Raw genomic sequence first — 17,823 nt, forward strand, 5'->3', positions numbered from 1 at the left:
GGGGGCACGGTGGGCTGGGAGAGGTTGGCTGGTGCATTTCTGGCTTTTTTCTCCTCCCAGTAATGGTGTCTGCCAGACCTCAGCTGCCACACCTCTGTATCTCTACCTTTAGGCCGTGCACTTGTTGCTCAGGGAGGACTACTTCTGCCTCTCCAGTTCTCACGGCTACAGATAATGTGATCTGTAACCTGACACTCACTGCTACAGCTTATTCCGGGGCCCAACGGAGGAAGGGGAAGCAGCCAGGCTCCATGGCTTTGTTTTCTGCTGTTGCACCTCTGTTTTCTGTCTCTAGAAGCCCCAGTTACTGGGTTCAGCCACGGTGTGTACTGACCACTCAGGCAGGAAAGCTTATTCTACCTCTCTGCTCCTCAGGGCTGCAGAGTATGCATGCTGCAACCTGGTTGCTCCCCTCTCCAGAGACCTGCAGTGAGCTCTGGCTGTGTCTGTGGCACCCAGCTCCACTTTTCCCCCTTCCATCTTCCCCTGTTCAACCTGATTCATCCACCTTTAGATGTGTCAATGTGCAGGTCTCTTAGACCAAAATTCCACTTTTTTTCATTATTTTTTCTGTTACCTCTTTCTGAAACAGACTAGGATCTAATGTCTCCTTTACCACTAGCATTTAACAAATAAAACATAAATGATGTCCAATATACATAAATGGCCCATGCCAAAAACAAAGGAATTCTATCTTGTGTTTTCACAGTGGGCAATGTTATAGGTGGTGACATTTCCCAAGATCCTATAATGATTTGATTGAACACAAAGGAACAAGGCCCAGGTACTGGCTGGACAGCTCAGGTTTACTTTAAAAATAGAAAAAAATACCAACAATAAAAAATAATCACAAGGAAAATTGAACTATAGAAAGGTTTCTTTCTTTTTTTTTTGAATGCAGTTTTCTTACTTTCAAAGATACCTAGTATTGTGAACGAGGCAATATATTACTGCCTGCTAGAAATTATAAGGAAATCTGCTGGAAAAACTAAGATAGAATTATGATTAGTTCATCACTTATTCAATTAAGAAAAGGATACTTCCAGATAATCATCATCATCGTCTTGTACCACTGAGGGTTTATTGTGTGCTAGGAACTTTTCTAAGTGTGTTGTCAACGCTGACAATCTACTGTGAAATATAGTATATAAAAGTATGTATATGAAAATGGAGATCACAGTAGTGGTGAGCTCCATTATACAGATAAGAAAACTGAAGTAAGTCAGGTGAAGTAATTTGTCCAGATCACAACAGATCACACAAATTCGAACCCTTGGAGGACCGGCTGTAGAGTCCATGGTCTTAAGCTTTACTGCTTCAAGTTTGCCTTTTAATCACAAAAGTATGAACATTCACAATTTCCATCCTGTTTTCCACAATGATTTTGCTTTATTAATCTACTTAGCACATCTTTTTTTAAAGGTTGTAAAAATTCCATCCAAGACACTGCCCAATATATTAAAAGTTAGGATTAGTGGAGTCTAAATTTACAAATTGAAAGATGCAATTATTTTTATTGATGGTAGTTTGCATTCTGAAATAGTTATATGTATGCACATATCTAAAGAGTATTATTTATAAAAGCAAACAAAGGAAAAAAAAGAAAGAAAAAAAGAGAAAAACAAACTCCACAGTGACAAATTGGATAATTCACAGTGATGTCTAATCCTCTTAAGGAATGGATTATTTTATTCTAGTCTTTGAACGTTCATACTGATATTTAGAATAGTATATCCTCATTAACCCCTTTCATTAGATGGTCGTCTACAATTATGCTTCCATTGTGCTTTTGTCCTCCCTTGGGAAGAGAAAGATGATGGACTCAGCATAAAGCTGGACCTCACTGTATAAGTAAGTAGCCTGACTGCTGTGCACATCAGGATAAGTTTCATGACACATAGAGGTAACACAATGGAAATCACAGTTTAGAAATCCAATTTGTCTTGCTGTGAATAGAATTGCCTCCAATACAGACAACAATTAGTTTTGTTCCATAACACTGTTATAGAAATGTGACATTGAAAAACTGCTTGCAATCTATTAAAGAATTCATCTACCATGAGTTCACACCATGGAGGGAAAAATGTTAATTCTACTTATGTGAAAAAACATAAAAGGATTTTTCACAAGGAGCTGCCACAAGGTCAGGATATGACTACTGAGGTAATGAAGTGAAGGCTTCCCTGAAACTTTTAGTTGCTTATACATTCTATTAAAGTTGCAAAATTCTGCTGATTCTCGTTTCTTAAAACCACTGGGATTGTGGCTCAGTCGCATTATGGATTCAGCGGAGAGTGATGCCAGCCTTTATTGTTTCCTCAAACTGCACTGGAGCCTGCCGCTGATGCTCTCAGCCAGCCCTGGTTCTCCCCTTGTTTTGGCTCCAACATCCTTTTCCTCTTCTGACAGCACTGGTCAAGTCAGGTCACGACTTACATTATTATACAGAAAACCCATGAAATGCACCTTCACATTCACTGTGAGAATGAAAAGACCCCTGCTATAGAGTACTCAGGAAATTAAAAAGAAAAAAAAAATTGAAATATGGGTAACTTAGTTTTATCACCCATCTGTAGGCAAGCACACATCAAAAGGAAAATCTATAGTTTAATAAGATTGGACTCAGACATCTTGCAACTCAACTGTACATGTATTTATTGATCATCTATGAGGGGCAGGACTGTCTAAAGACACGATATAGTGGAAAGAGAATGAGATCTGGAGTAGGGCAGACTTAGCTGGAAATCCAGTCTCCACCATTTACCAGTTGTGTGAGCCTGGGCAAATACCTAACATATCCTGTTTGGTAAGTGGGGGATAATAACTATCTTGTGTAGTTATTGTGAGAAGTAGACATCACATATATAGTGTGCTTGGCACACCCTAAGTGTTAAGTGCTACCTGTTATTATTAGGCTATGTGAGGTAAATAAAGACGAGACTTGGTTTCCATCCCCAAGGAGAGTGTTCTAGAAGAAGAGAGAAAACATGTACATAAATATCTATGCTTCAAGGCAGGAAGGATAAAGGCCATGAAGGAGCTTCAAAATGTCTTGATAAAGGTGCTATGGAGAGAACCTCTTGGTTGGGGTATTGCAGCAACCTCCTAGCTGGTCTTCTTGACTCCTGTCATGCCCACTCTAATCTATTCTTCACACAACAGCCAACACATTCTTTCTCATATGCAAATCTGATCATTTGCTTAAAATCCTCCCTGGGCTTCTCATTTTCTTTGGGATAAATTGTACAGTATATAAACTCCTGCTAATTCTCCAACTTCATTTCTTTCCCTCCACCCCTCTCATTCCCAAACATATACTTCATGTGCTGGTCCTACTAAACTTTTTAAACTGTGCTAGTCAGAGTTCTCCAGAGAATCAGAACCAAAAGTGTGTGTGTGTGTGTGTGTGTGTGTGTGTGTGTATTATATGTAATAGCAAATTATTATTATTATATGGAATTATTATAAGGAATCTGCTCACATGATAATGGAGGCTGAACAGTCCCAAGATCTGCAGTCAGCAAGCTGGAGATACAGGAGGGCCAGTGGTGTAGTTTCAGTTTGAATCCAAAGTCCTGAGAACCAGGATAGCCAACGATGAAAGTTCCAGTTTGAGGACAAGAGAAGACCAATATCCCAGCTCAAGTAGTCAGGTAGGTGAAATTCCCTCTTATTCAGCTTTTTGTTCTAGTCAGATCTTCAATTGATTGGCTAAGACTTGCCTGGAGGGCAATCTGCTTTACCCAGTCTACCAATTCAAATGTTAGTCTCATCCAGAAACACCCTCACAGACACACCCAGAATAATGTTTGACCAAACATCTGGCATCCCATGGCCCAGTCAAGGTGACACGTGAAATGAATCATCAGTTTTTAAGAACATGCATTGTTTTTTTTTTTTTTGCACATGCTATTCCCTATGCCTGGACTACTCTTGGTTTCCTGACTCCTGGCTCACTCCTATCGGTTCTCCAGGTCTCAGAGTACAAGTCACTCTTTCTACACTGAGTTAGGTCCCTCTCCTATGTATCCCCACACCCCCTATGATAGCGTGTTTCTTTGTGCACTGTAATTTCCTCTTTCCTCGTCTCTGTCACGTAGGATGTCAGCTCAGTGAGAGTCAAGAACTTGCTTTATTCCTTCTGCAGTATCTCTTGTGTGTAGCACAGGATCTAATACATTGTAGTCACCCAATGGTTATTTGTTAAATGAATGAATGAATAGACTTAGTGGAGGAGGTGGCAGTTGATATAGATCTCAGAAGAAAGGAGATTTCAAAAGAAATATAATACCCAATTTGGGAAAAACAACAGGGAATACCAGAATATTCACCATGAAATTAAGACTTCAGATGCTTGTAGAGAGATTCTGAAAGCCAACGGTCATTTCCCTACAGCGAGAGTAATTATAGTCATCATGAGGTATTCTCCAGGAGCAAGGGGCTTTGTTTCTCATCACATTGAAAGAACGTTTTCTTTTAAATGTTTATCATTAGAAAATTCAAATGTATGGAACTTAAAAAATAGTATAATGAAACTCTATATATTCATCTTAAACAATTATTAACGTATTCCCATATTTGCTTTTTCTTTATTTGGCTGAAAAATTTTAAAGCAAATCCTGGACAATCTGATGTTTTTTTGCCTCCAATTATTTTAACATATTTATATATCTTCAAAATTAAGGACCTTTTTTTTTTTTTTTTTTTTTTTTTTTTTACCTTAACCGCTATACTATTATTATGCCCAACAAAATTAGCAATATTTCCTTAATGCCATTTAATACCCAGTCTGTATTTGAATTTCCCTAAAGTGTCCTTTCTTATTTTAACAATTGGTTTGTTTGAGTCAGAATTCACATAAGGTACACACATTTGATTGTTGTGTCTCTTGAGTCTTTTCAAGTCCTTACGTGCTTCCATTCCTTTTCACTCCTGCCATTGACTTGTTGAAAAGACCATGCTAGTTCTCATGGAGACTACCTCTTATTCTGATTTGTTAGATTGCTTCTTGGTGATGGCATTTAACTTGTTCTTCTTTCTCTTGTATTTCCTGTAAACTGAAAGTTAGAGCTACAGTATGATTAAGTTCAGGTTCAACATTTTGACAAGAATACTTCATAGGTGGAGCTGGGTACTTCATATTATAACATATCAGGAAGCATATGCTATCTTCTATTTTAAGGATGCAAAGAGCAATCATCTGATCCTTCTGTTGTAAAGTTGCATTTCTTCCTTTATGTCCAGCAAATAATCAGTGGGGTGTTACTTTGGTACTCTATGAATATCAGTTATCACTGTCCTTTCATATAATTGTTTTGGCGATGATTGATGGTTGCCTGAATAATTTTTCCATTGGGGTTGCAAAATGGTGATTTTCTAATGCTGTAATTCCTGCTACATTTATTAGTTGGGATTCTTCTATAAAGTAGAGCTTTCTGTCATCAACTGGAGCCATTTGGAATTCTGAAATAAAGTTTTTTATTCTTTTAAAAAAGGGCAAGCTAAATTCCAAATTCATTCTCTTTGAAGGTTTTTTTTTTGTCCCTCAAAAAATTTCATCATGGATTTTTATATATTTAGTGTATTTCAACCAATTGCAATCATTATTCATTTTGATACTCAAATTGTCCCATCTCTGGCCAGTAGGAATCCCCTTAAGGTGGTTTCTGTGACCTTTTAAGTTCCTTTAAACTTTGATGGTTTCCTTGCTTTTTAGAGCAACAAAATGCTCCAAGCTCATCTTGTATAATTTCCTGCCTCAGGCCTGGCAACAGCTTTTTCTCCAAGGAGTCCTGGTTCCTTTTAGTGGTTTGTAATACTGGAGTCCCAAATTTGGTTAGTAGGGGTGCTCATTACTGGGTACCCAACCCTGTTTGGTAGACAAGAGCTGGGAAATGTGTATTAAAAAAAACCCCATTAGTTCATTCTGAAATTTCTAATTCAAATGTAACTTTATAGAGCTTTTACTGAAAAAAAATTAGACATTTGCCTATTTTCTCTTACAGTGAAAAATCTTAATTCCTAGTAACAACAACATAGTTTTTTTTTATAGCATTATCATACTATCTATTCAAATAGCTAAAAATAACAACAGCAATATTATTTCTAGTCATTAGACCACTAAATGAAGTTTAAGGTTTTTTTTGGTCCTTAGACTATATCTCATTAAATAAGTATGACCCAAATACTGTGTTTTAAAGCCATTTGAATTATTTCTTTTCTCTGTGTGGTAATTTGTCTTTTCTAATGACTTATATACCACCACTAATGAGTCTTCATTATACTTGAAAAAACAAGGTACCTAAGGTTTTCATTCTAAAAGCCTTAGTTCCTGGAGGGAAGGAGACTAGAGATTAGAGTTGTATTCTAAATTAATTAGTTGGAGTAACAAAAAAACAGAGGAAAATCTATTTGGTAAAATGTGGTCACAAAACAGATTCCATCTTACTGAACCTTGTCAAGGAGTGGAGATTGACAGATGTAGACTTTTTCTGCCAATGTGAGTTATTGGGCTTCCTGGTTAATATCAGGACTTCCTAGATTTCTTAAAATGCAGCAAACTATAGGTAATACTAGATTTCCTATCATCTGCTTGGCTTCTAGGTCATCTTGGTGTAAGCATGTACTGAGCAGAAGGTAGGAAGTGGTTGGGTTAGGACCAAAGAAGGCAGTTGTCTTTCACCAGTACTGAAAGCCAGGATGAAGAAGATGCCTGGTGATTCTGCTCCTTCAGTAGTGTATCCTTTGAGTAAAGCTGGGGTAGGAGGAATGAGAGAGAGGTCAGACTAATCCTAGGAAAAAGGAGCTAGAAAGAGGAAGGAGAGACAGGAAGACAAAAATTACAATAGCTCTTTTCTACTATATCAGACACTGCTTGGCAATTTAATTAAACAGTTCTCAGAACTCAAATCCCTTTCACACTATCTAGAATGAATTGGAGGGTATATATTATCAATACAGTCATTTAAACAAAAATATTTTAGCCTCTTTTTGAGTCTTGTGTAATATAGTTATCTATTGAATTAAACATTTTCTCAGACTAGATGTATACTTTGGGTTGAGGCTGAGATGTGTACAGTGTTCACTCAATGTTTTTGTAAAGAAATAATTAGTTACAACCAGTATTATAATGACTCTTATTTTATTTTCCCAAGTCCTTCGCTGAGGACTTGGCACATAATAAATGCTCAATAAATGTTTATTGAAAGATTGAATTACCTAATTACTTTTTAAATCCTTCCAACCCCAAGATAAAGTGGAGAACTAAAAATATACTTACGAAGATTTTATACAGATGTACAATTTAGAGAAGGAGATGTATTGTTTGGAAACACCATAAATATTGAAATAAGCATATACAGGTAGCACCAGATTTACAATGGTTTGACTTATGATTTTTTTTTGACTTTACGATGGTGCCAACGCTGTACTCATTCAGTAGAAACTGTACTTTGAATTTTGAATTTTGATCTTTTCCTGAGCTAGTGTTATGTGGTATGATGGTCTCTTTTGATGCTGCCGAGTGGCCGCAAGTCGCAGCTCCCAGTCAGCCAGGTGACCACGAGAGTGAACAACTGACACTGTCCAGTGTAGTATTAAATGCATTTTCAATTTACAATATTTTCAACTTATGATGGGTTTATTGGGATGTAGCCCCATCGTAAGTTGAGGAGCATCTGTACTCTCTAATATAGTAAAAGTAAACATCACAAAAATCTGGGGATAATTTAATAAGTTTTCAGTGCTAAAAGGAGCCTTAGAAATCACCCAAATCATCATTCTGTAGATGAGGAACTTGAGGACAGACGTGACTGTGACCTGTGCAGGGCCACACCCTTGCTTAGGGACAGAGTCAGCTGCACCTACTTTTCTGATTCCTGCATCCAGGCACATACTCCACCCTATGCCAATGCCCAACCGAGGACAGGGAGGAGGAACGGACTTCCACGTTCACTGAGCCCCTAGGAGAAATCAGGCTGTTCCCTGAGAGGAGAATAAAGTCCGTAAGTCATGTATTTCAGAAAACAAATGAGAAAATTCAGCAGATCAAAATAAGTCTTTTAAAACTGAGAATCGGATATAGGATAGTTTCTCAAGAGACCAGATAGATGCTGCAATGTTAGGGACATTTCTGCAGCAATGACATAAAACTACTGGGATGCTTGGGTAAGAGTTAGTCTTCCATCCCACCAAGAGATTGGATAAAATGACTGGTTCTATTTTTAATTTCCCTCATGTTCATGATCTGTGTTTAGGATGAACAATCACAATCTTAATTATTTCTGTTTGGGATAAGGGTGGAGGACAATACTAATGATGTCACCGGAGGAAGCACACACAGAGGATTTACCATCCTGGAGATCAGTCAACTGAAATTTTTGCTAGCACATCACTCCTAGGGGGATGAGCTCAGTGGGAGCTGAGAGTAGCAATGAGTTGTGCCAGCAACCCACTGAGGGGGACAGTTTAAAAACAATGGACTGAAAAATGTCGTAAATTTGAAAAACAATGAACTGCCTGGTGTCAGGGTTTAGAGATTGATGGGACTGGTGCCTGGAAAGCCAGATAGAAGGAATTTGGAAATTCACACCATTTTAACATTCAAAATGTCCCTTGCAATGATTCATTAAGAGCCATATAGATACAAATGCATTATCTATGTGTATACACACACATACATTATTTATATTGTTTTCTACTGTGTTTAAAATTCTCAGGAGCTGAAACTTATTTGGAAGTGTTCAGTCAAGCGAAATGTTTCCTTTGGCAATATGCAGTTAGTCTTGGTAGCTCATGCTGCCTTGAACTTTCTGTTCCCTTTCTCCCTGTGTAATTAAAGGTGAAGGGCAAGCAGGAGAGTGTTACTTATTCAGGTGGTCTCCCAGCAGTGCTGCCACATCTGGCCACATAAGCTCTGCATTGCATAGCACAGATTATGAGGTGTTGCCACGGCACTGCCAGTCTAATGTAGCCAGATGGGGCTGTGGAAATGGTTTGCAAGTGTATTAAGCTATTGCTGCTTAATACCCCCAAACCTTTGTTGTTTGAAACAATGACCATTCATTATATTTCATGAGGTAAAAGGTCAGCTGGATGGTTCTGCTGATCTCGACTAGGGTCCATCATGCATCTGTGTGGTCAGCCGGTGGGTAGGCTGGTGGCTGGTGGGTCTAGGATGACAGGGACAGTTCATCTGTCCTCCGTGTTTCTCACATCCCTCCAGCAGGCTAGCTCAGGCTTATTCTCACGTTAGTGGTAGTTAATGTGGAAGCGTTTTGTTTTAAGCTTCTGCTGAGTCAAATTTGCTGCTTTACCATTGGCCAAAGCAAATCACATGGCCAAGTTCAGAGTCAGTGTGAGAAGGTACTACTAAAGGGTGTGGATACAGGGAGGTGTGAAAAATTGGGATTCTTAATGCAACCAATCTAATACAGAGTGAGTAAGCTAACAAAAATCTCAGAGAGGCTATCATAAATGCCAACAGTCATTGCTGTTCAGATCAGCCACGCTTTACTTTGGAGTTTGTGTTTATTCATTTATTCATCCCCCCAACATTTATTAGGGAACTAACATTTTTAGGCACTGTTCTAGAGTCTGGGACAAACTTTGTTCTTTACGTGGTTATCTGGCAGGACAGGATTTTCTTTGCTTCTGACAGTTTCTATTTCTTCTCTCATCTCAGGTATGAAGGGGATCTTTTGTAAATTGGAATAAAGAAGTAGGAATTTTGTTAGTATAATATAATAAGTCAAAAGTTTGCTCTGAAAGGTGGTCAGTGTTAACTTGAGAAAGATATGAAGGTCCTGAAGCCTCTTTACACAGAAACATTGTCCCTCTTGGGTGGAGCTGGGACTTGGGAGGAGGGAACTACAAGTAGGAAAGGACCAAGGCGATGGGGTGAGGGGGAGGGGAGGGGGCAGGTGGGGGGGGAGAGAGAGAGAGAAGAACTTTAAAGGCTTATCTGAGGTGCACTTAATTAACTGAAGGATGACAATGTGGGAAAACAAAAATGTGTTGCATCTTCCTCTGGATCCTGTGTGTGTGTGTGTGTGTGTGTGTGTGTGTGTATAACCAGTTAATGCTTTTTTTGTAACAGGTTCTCCTAATGTGGTCTCCCAGACACTCTGGGGATAACTGAGGCATTTCTTTATGTGGGAATATTGAAGAGTTAATCATGTAGCTTGCTTTGTTCTTCCCTTAACAGCCCCTCACACCTCCCCAACCTTATCTTCATTCTTATCACTTTCAATCACCATCAGCTTTACTTTTGCTCATAAAATTCTAAAATTATTATCTTCTTGATCTTTATTCTTCAACAACACCCTCACATCTTAACTCTCAGAAGATTACCTTCATTTTGATGTTATTCATTCATGGAACATTTAGAGAGCTCCAATGACCATGCAAGGCAGTGTGGCTACAAATAATATTATGTAAATAATAACAACCAAGTGCATGTGATATATGAGACTCTATTGTAAGCACTTTCATTTATAGAAACTCAACCTCATGATAATGATATTATTTTCTTTATTTTACAGATGAAGAAATGGAAACACAGAGAGGTCAAATAACTTGCTTAAAATAAGAGAACTGGTGGTAGACTTGGGATTTGAATCCAAATGGGCAGGCACAACTACACTAGATAAATAAAGGCCATTCCTGACATTCTGTCCTTTTTATCTGTTACCACAACCTCTCATTGTTTCAAACATTTTATGCCTCCTTAAGAAAAGATCCTTGATTTTTCAAAGTTAATCATTTATATGATGTTTTAATTCCCATCTTTACTATTTCCCTACCTGCAGTTTTGACCTCCTACGAGACCTCACTCTCTGTATGTTCTTGGCTTTTACTTTTATCGTCCATTACTTCATCTCTGCTAGCTCCTAGCAGCGAGCAAACATGCTTAGTGTTAAAAAAACAAACTAACTTGCTACTTTCATGAATCACACAATTAAAAAGAAATATGGGTCTTTAATAATCCACAGCTTGATAGAATCTGCTCTCCGGAGGTTTCTGAAGACCACATCAAAACCCGCCATCTTTTCTCAGTCATGTTCCTTCTATACTTCTGAGGACTTTCCTGCTTCTCTGATGGTGCTTTCCTGTCTCCCTAACTGGCTTTTACTCCTTCTCCTCTTACCCACCCGTGGGCATTGCCCAATGTCCTGTCCTTGAGCTCTTCCCTAATCTTTTAACCTTCTCCCTCAGTGATAGGGTGGCCATACAATTTATTGCCCAGACTTGGACACTATTGTCTGGGAGATGTGCTACCCTGGATGGGATTCCAGGACAGTAGGAGTAAACCAGGGATGCAACCTTTCCCCAAATCTCTTTCAGTCCACCATTTTCAACCCCTTACTGGTGGTTTCTACTTACACGTTCAGGGCTTCAAGCTCCATATATCTTAAATCAGACTCTTCATATTTTTCCTTCCTCTTCTAACCAACTATTCCTGATTTTCCCACTTTTGCCAATGGAGCTGCGATCTTGCAATGAGTGGAGACTTGAAAAGTTGGGGTCGTTTCTGAACGCTTCCCATACTGCCCATGGCATCAATCTCCAGGTCTATTTATAATGTTTCACTTTATCCTTCCTTTCCATTTTCAATGCTGCTTTTCTAGTTCAGGGCTTTATCACTTCAAGCTGAAAGTATTTTGGTAGCCTGAGCCCAACCAACTTTTAAAATTGTATCTCCTCCTACTTGTCCCAGAACTCTATGCATATATAATCCAGACCCTTTACTATCTCCTGTCCTTCATGGAATACTTTGGCTTTCAATAGTTTGATTATAATGTGTCGCATCCAGTGCAACACGGCCAGTGAGAGAACAAGAAGGGGTGGCAAAGGGTTAAGAAAGAAACAGAAATCAAGAAAGTTTTGAAATAGGGGCCAAGGGTCTCACAGTCTCAAAGGACTGAGAGCCCCGAATCGGGCCACCTTGTGGCTTTTATTGATGCACATACAAGGAAGTAGCATTGTTTTTACTACGGTCTGTGACTCCCATACACCAAACCAGAAAACTGGTTCAAACCAATCACCCTTGCCTGTCGAAAGTCCCATGATGTATAAATAATTATTGTTTGTACCTCCCCAGGGGACAAAACCTTTATGTTGAAAACTTACTGAGATGGAGAACTGATGTTATCATATCCCAAGCAGGTTGTGGGAAGGAATACAGCCACAGAGGCGAAGCTCTCCTTAGACGGGGGATGGTGGGGGTCTATGCCCACCTCTACCAACCCCCTGAATTCTCCTGGTGGTCCCCACATGACCGTGCCTGTCTTAGGTTGTTCCTTTCTTGAGGAATCTTACCCGTCCTTGGCTAGCCAGCCATCCTTTGGGGCCAAACAAGGAGATGGCATAAAGGTGAAGCAATGTCCCTGAAAGGAATAACCTCACAGACTCTTCTTTCTTTTTAGGAGTAGGTACGAGGGGACAGACAGGCATGCTGCTGTGTGAGAACAATAAAGTGTTTAGGTATAGATGTCTTTGATTTATCCTACTAAAGTTTGTTGAGTTTCTTGGATGTGATTAACATTTTTTCATCAAATTTGGGAAGTCTTCAGCCATAATTTCTTCAAATATTCTTTCTGCTCTTCCCCCTCTCTTTTCTCCGGGACTCCTAGGATGTGTATTTGGTATGTTTGATCATGTCCCATAAATCTCTGAGGCTCTGTTCATTTTTCTTTATTCATTTCTATTTCTGTTCCTCAGCCTGGGTAATTTCAATTGATCGGTTTTCAAGTTAACTGATTCCTTTTTCTGTTGATGCAAATGTGCTGTTAATTGCTCTTCTGAAATTTTCATTTCAGTCATTGTACTTTTCAACTGAAGAATTTCTAGTTTTTAGAAAATAATTTCTATCTCTTTATTGATTTTTCTATTTGGCAAGACATTGTTCTTTTACTTTTCTTTAGTTCTTTAGACATAGGTTCCTTTAGTTCTTTGAACATCTTTATAAAAGCTACTTTAAAGTCTTTGTCTAGTAAGACCAACATCTGGCTTCCCCAAGGGCGGTTGGTATTGACTGCTCTCTGCCTTCCCATCACCATATGAGCCTTACTTACCTGTTTCTTTGAATGTCTCATAGTTTTCGTTAAAATTGTGACACTTAAAATAATATATTATAGGAATTGGGAAAGTCAGATTCCACCCCCTGCTCACCCTCACCTGGGTTTGTTGTTGCTGTTTGTTTGTTTAGCGACTTTCCTGAACTAATTCTGTAAAGTTGGTATTCACTCACGTCTCTGCCCAGTTAGCTTAGTGGTCAGCTAATGATTGGACAGAGATTTCCTTTAATGCCTTGCACTAATAAATCTATCAGTCTTTGCTGAGGGGTTCTGTGTGTGTGTGTGTGTTGGAGAATGTCTTCAGTGCTGCGGAGGCATTTACAACATACCTTAGCCATTACTTACTGCTTGATCAGAGCTTCAAGGTCAGCCAGAGATTAGTAGTATGCACAGCTTTGCATATGGCCTTCTAGACACCCAGGAATAGGTCATAATGCTTCAAAGTCCTCTATGGACATCTCATTCCCCAGCTTTTCCTTTTAAGTTTTTTAGGTTTTCTTCTCATTTGTCCCAACTGTTATTGCTGCCTCAGGGAGCTGTAATATTAAACAATTGATGCTGATTGTTTTTGACCAATGCCCCAAGGGTAAAAGCCTGTTTTCACTGAATGAGCTCTGAGTCAGGTCAAGTAAAGGTGAGCCTTAGAATGAGGGTTTTCAGGTAACTGCCAGAAATGTCAAATAGAGGGGTGGGGTTTTGGGGAAGCCTAAATCTGTTGTACACCCTCCAGTAGTTGCTAAGTTGCTGGTTTTTCTGGCTATTGTGATTTCAAGGCTGTTGGTTTTCAAGATTACTACCGAGTTTAGGATAGGGTGATGGGAACAGGACAGCTTAAAACACCACAAAGCTTTCTGTTTCTTATGGAGATTCAGCCACTTTTTTTTGTTGAATAAACACTTCTTGGATTGTTATAAGCCTTTGACTAATTTCCAGAGATATGAAAATGATGATTTTGACAAATTTTGCTAGTATTCTCATTGCTTTTTTGGGAGGAGTAGATTTTTAGAATTCCTTACTGACATTCTTAAGTGAGAATTTCTGCATGGAATGCTTTGAGTTTCAGTTTCCATGTTATGAAATCCTGGATTCATCAATTCTGAATTGCTAAACCCTTCCCTGACCATAGCAGCTGAAAGAGATTTTTCCTTTTTGAAATTTCTATAGTACATTGCATGCACCACTTATACCATTTTCCTGAAACTTTATTGTTCATAGAAATAACTGCCAGAGATTTGGGTTCATGATAGCTAGAGAAGGGCTCAAGGATTTGCATTTTAAACAAGTCCTAGGGAATTGGGATGCTAGTAGCTCATGGGCCAAATTTTTTTTTTTTTAAAATTAAATTTATTGGGGTGACAATTGTTAGTAAAATTACATAGATTTCAGGTGTACAATTCCGTATTACATCATCTATAAATCCCATTGTGTGTTCATCACCCAGAGTCAGTTCTTCCATCACCATATATTCGATCCCCCTTACCCTCATCTCCCACCCCCCACCCCCCACCCCCCTTACCCTCTGGCAACCACCAAACCATTGTCTGTGTCTATGAGTTTCTGATTCTCATTTGTTTGTCTTGTTTTTTTGTTGCTTTTGGTTTATATACCACATATCAGTGAAATCACATGGTTCTCTGCTTTTTCTGTCTGACTTATTTCGCTCAGCATTACACTCTCAAGATCCATCCATGTTGTCACAAATGTTCCTATATCATCTTTTCTTACCGCCGAATAGTATTCCATTGTGTATATATACCACAACTTCTTCATCCATTCATCTATCGAAGGACATTTTGGTTGTTTCCATGTCTTGGCCACCGTAAACAAAGCTGCAATGAACATTGGAGCACATGTGTCTTTATGGATAAATGTTTTCAGATTTTTTGGGTAGATACCCAGGAGAGGGATTGCTGGGTCATATGGCAATTCTATTCGTAATTTTTTGAGGAACCTCCACACTGTCATGGACCAAATTTTAAGAAACACTATTCCAAATGGTATTCATAGTACTTACCACATACCAATATCTATATTACATATGTATTTATTATTTTATTTTTTGCACATCAGTACTTCTCTACTAAAATAAAAACTCTTTGTGTATAGGAAAAATGTCCTGAACACTGAATCCCTAAGTGTTTCAATAATATAGGCAGCCCTCTAAAAGTTTGCTGAATGAATCAATAAGTAAGAACATTGCTTTCATGGGCACTGAATTCTCAATTTCAAACTATGACTGACCAAGTAAAACTTTTGGAATTTGGAAGCTGATTGGTAAATTGAAAATCACAGCGATTGCTCTCTTAATTAAGAAAACAGTTAATTTTGTAGATATTTGAACTTAGAAAAATTACTTCAATTGTTTTCACAAATTGTTTTCTTGAGAAGTGCTAAGTAGTTAAACTCTGGTAAAATGTGTAAATGAAAAGATTTTCACCTCAGATGCTTTGGGAGAAAGGAGGGAAAGCACTGAACTGCAAAAAGATACATGCAGTTTTAGGTTAAATATCAATTTAGGTTAAATTGTCATCATTTATCTTTTTAGTTTCAAAGTTGATAACTTACAGATTTCTCTACTTTCTCTGCCTTACGGCCATCTGCCTCTTGTACATAAAATAGGTGTGAGTTGCCAGGACTTGTGAGTCTGGTTCCGACACAGATGGTGATGTTACCCCTGGTCTCAGATGGTCTCTGTGGTCCTGTGGTGTGAGGTGGTCTCCTGGCTGGTGAATTGATATTCTCTTGCCCAGAGAACTGAGGAAATGTTAAAGGAATCTTGGGGAAGAGAAAGGTGCAGTAGGATATTAGACCATATGGGCACAATTCCAGTTTTCTGCCAGAAAGTAATAGATTAAGTTGTGAGCTCAGCAAGTCTCCAGTAGAATTTAGTTAATTGTCCTGCACCAAATGAACGTTCATTAGAAATTGGGTAGGTGATCACAGGTTGTCTTTCTAAGTGCATTGTGTAAATAGATATTAGTTTTAAAATATTTAAGAAGATAATGGTGGGAAAAACACTGTAATATTTCTGAGCTGTATTTATACAAAATACATTTATTAGGAATAGTGGATCTCAAATGCAGCATTCAGGAAATGGAGTGACATCACTGGGAGTGTCTTTCTTTTCTTCCTTCCTTCCTTTTTCCCCTCCCTCCCTCCCTTTCTTTCCTCTCTCTCTCTCTCTCTCTCTCTCTCTCTCTCTCTCTCTCTCTCTCCTCTTTCTCTGTCTAAAAAGTTTTATTTAGGTATAATTGATATATAATAAACTGAACGCTTTAAAAGTATACAGTATCATATCTTGACACATGATTATACCAAGGAAATTATCACTGCAGTCAAAATAATGAACATATTCACCTTCCCTAAAATTTCTCTGTTCTCCTTTGTAATCTTTCCCAGCCATCCCTTTTTTTGCACTGTCACCCTAAGAAGCCACTGATATGCTTTCTGTCACTATAGATTAGTTTGTGTTATCTAGAACTTTACATAAATGGAATAATACCATGTGCACCATTTTTTTTTGGGGGGGGGGTCTGGATTCTTTTATTCAGTATAATTATTTTGAGATTCATTATGTTGTAGAGTTTATAAATAGCTCATTCCTTTTTATTGCTGAGTGGTATTCCATTGTTATGGATGTACCACAGTTGGTTTATGCAATTAGCTGCTGATGGACTTTTGGGTTGTTTCCAGTCTTTGGCTATGACAAACAAAGCTTCTAGGAACCTTCATGTACAAGTGTTTGTGCACTTTCATTTTTCTTGGGTAAATACATAGGGGTAGAATGACTGGATCATACGGTATACATATGTTTAACTTTTTAAGAAATTGCCAAACTGTTTTCTTAAATGGTTGTACCATTTTACATCCCCAGCAGCAGTGTAAGAGAGTTCTCGTTCCTCCATATCCTTGTGAATGCTTGGTATAGTCTCCCTTTAAAATTTTAGCCATTCAGGAGGTAATATAATGATGTCAAATATCTTTTCGTGTGTTTTCTTGATATACAGATGTATATCTTTGGTGAAGTGTCTTTTCAAATATTTTGCCCAGTTTTGAAAATTGGCTTTATTTATTTTCTTAGAGTTGAGTTTTGAGAGCTTATTATATATTCCAGATAAAAACCTTTTTATTTAATATCTACTTTGTAAATATTTATTCCCAATCGGTAGCTTGTCTTTCATTTCCTTTACAGTATCTTTTGAAGACCCTAAGTTTTCATTTTATGAAATCCAGTTTATTTTGATTTTGATTTTAAAAAATATATTCTTGTTGAGTATAGAATCTAGGTTGACAGTTTTCTTTTTTTTTAGTATTTTCGGTGTTGCTTCACTGACTTCTTGCTTATATTATTGTAAAGAGAAACCTGCTGTCATCTTTATCGTTGTTCCCCCCTATCTTATGTGTCTTTTTTCCTCTGATTTTAAGATTTTTCTCTTTATCACCAGTTTTGAGCAATTTGATATAATTTTCTTCATATTTCTTATATTTTGGATTCATTGAGCTTCTTGGATCTGTGAGTTGGTATTTTCATCATATTTGGAAACAAATGTTTATTATTTCTTTAAATATTTTTTCTGTACCCTGTCTCCCCTTGAGGGCCTCCACTTGAAGCTTTCCCACAGCTCTCCGATGCTCTGTTCATTTTTTAAAATTTTACTTCTCTCCCTATGTTTTATTTTAGATAGTTTCTATTCCATTGTTTTCAAGTTTACCAAATCTTTTCTGTAATTTCTAATTTACCATTAAC

This window comes from Rhinolophus sinicus, chromosome 1 (genome assembly GCF_057876585.1).
Source record: "Rhinolophus sinicus isolate RSI-liver-muscle chromosome 1, RSI-T2T, whole genome shotgun sequence".
Classification (NCBI taxonomy): Eukaryota; Metazoa; Chordata; class Mammalia; order Chiroptera; family Rhinolophidae; genus Rhinolophus; species Rhinolophus sinicus.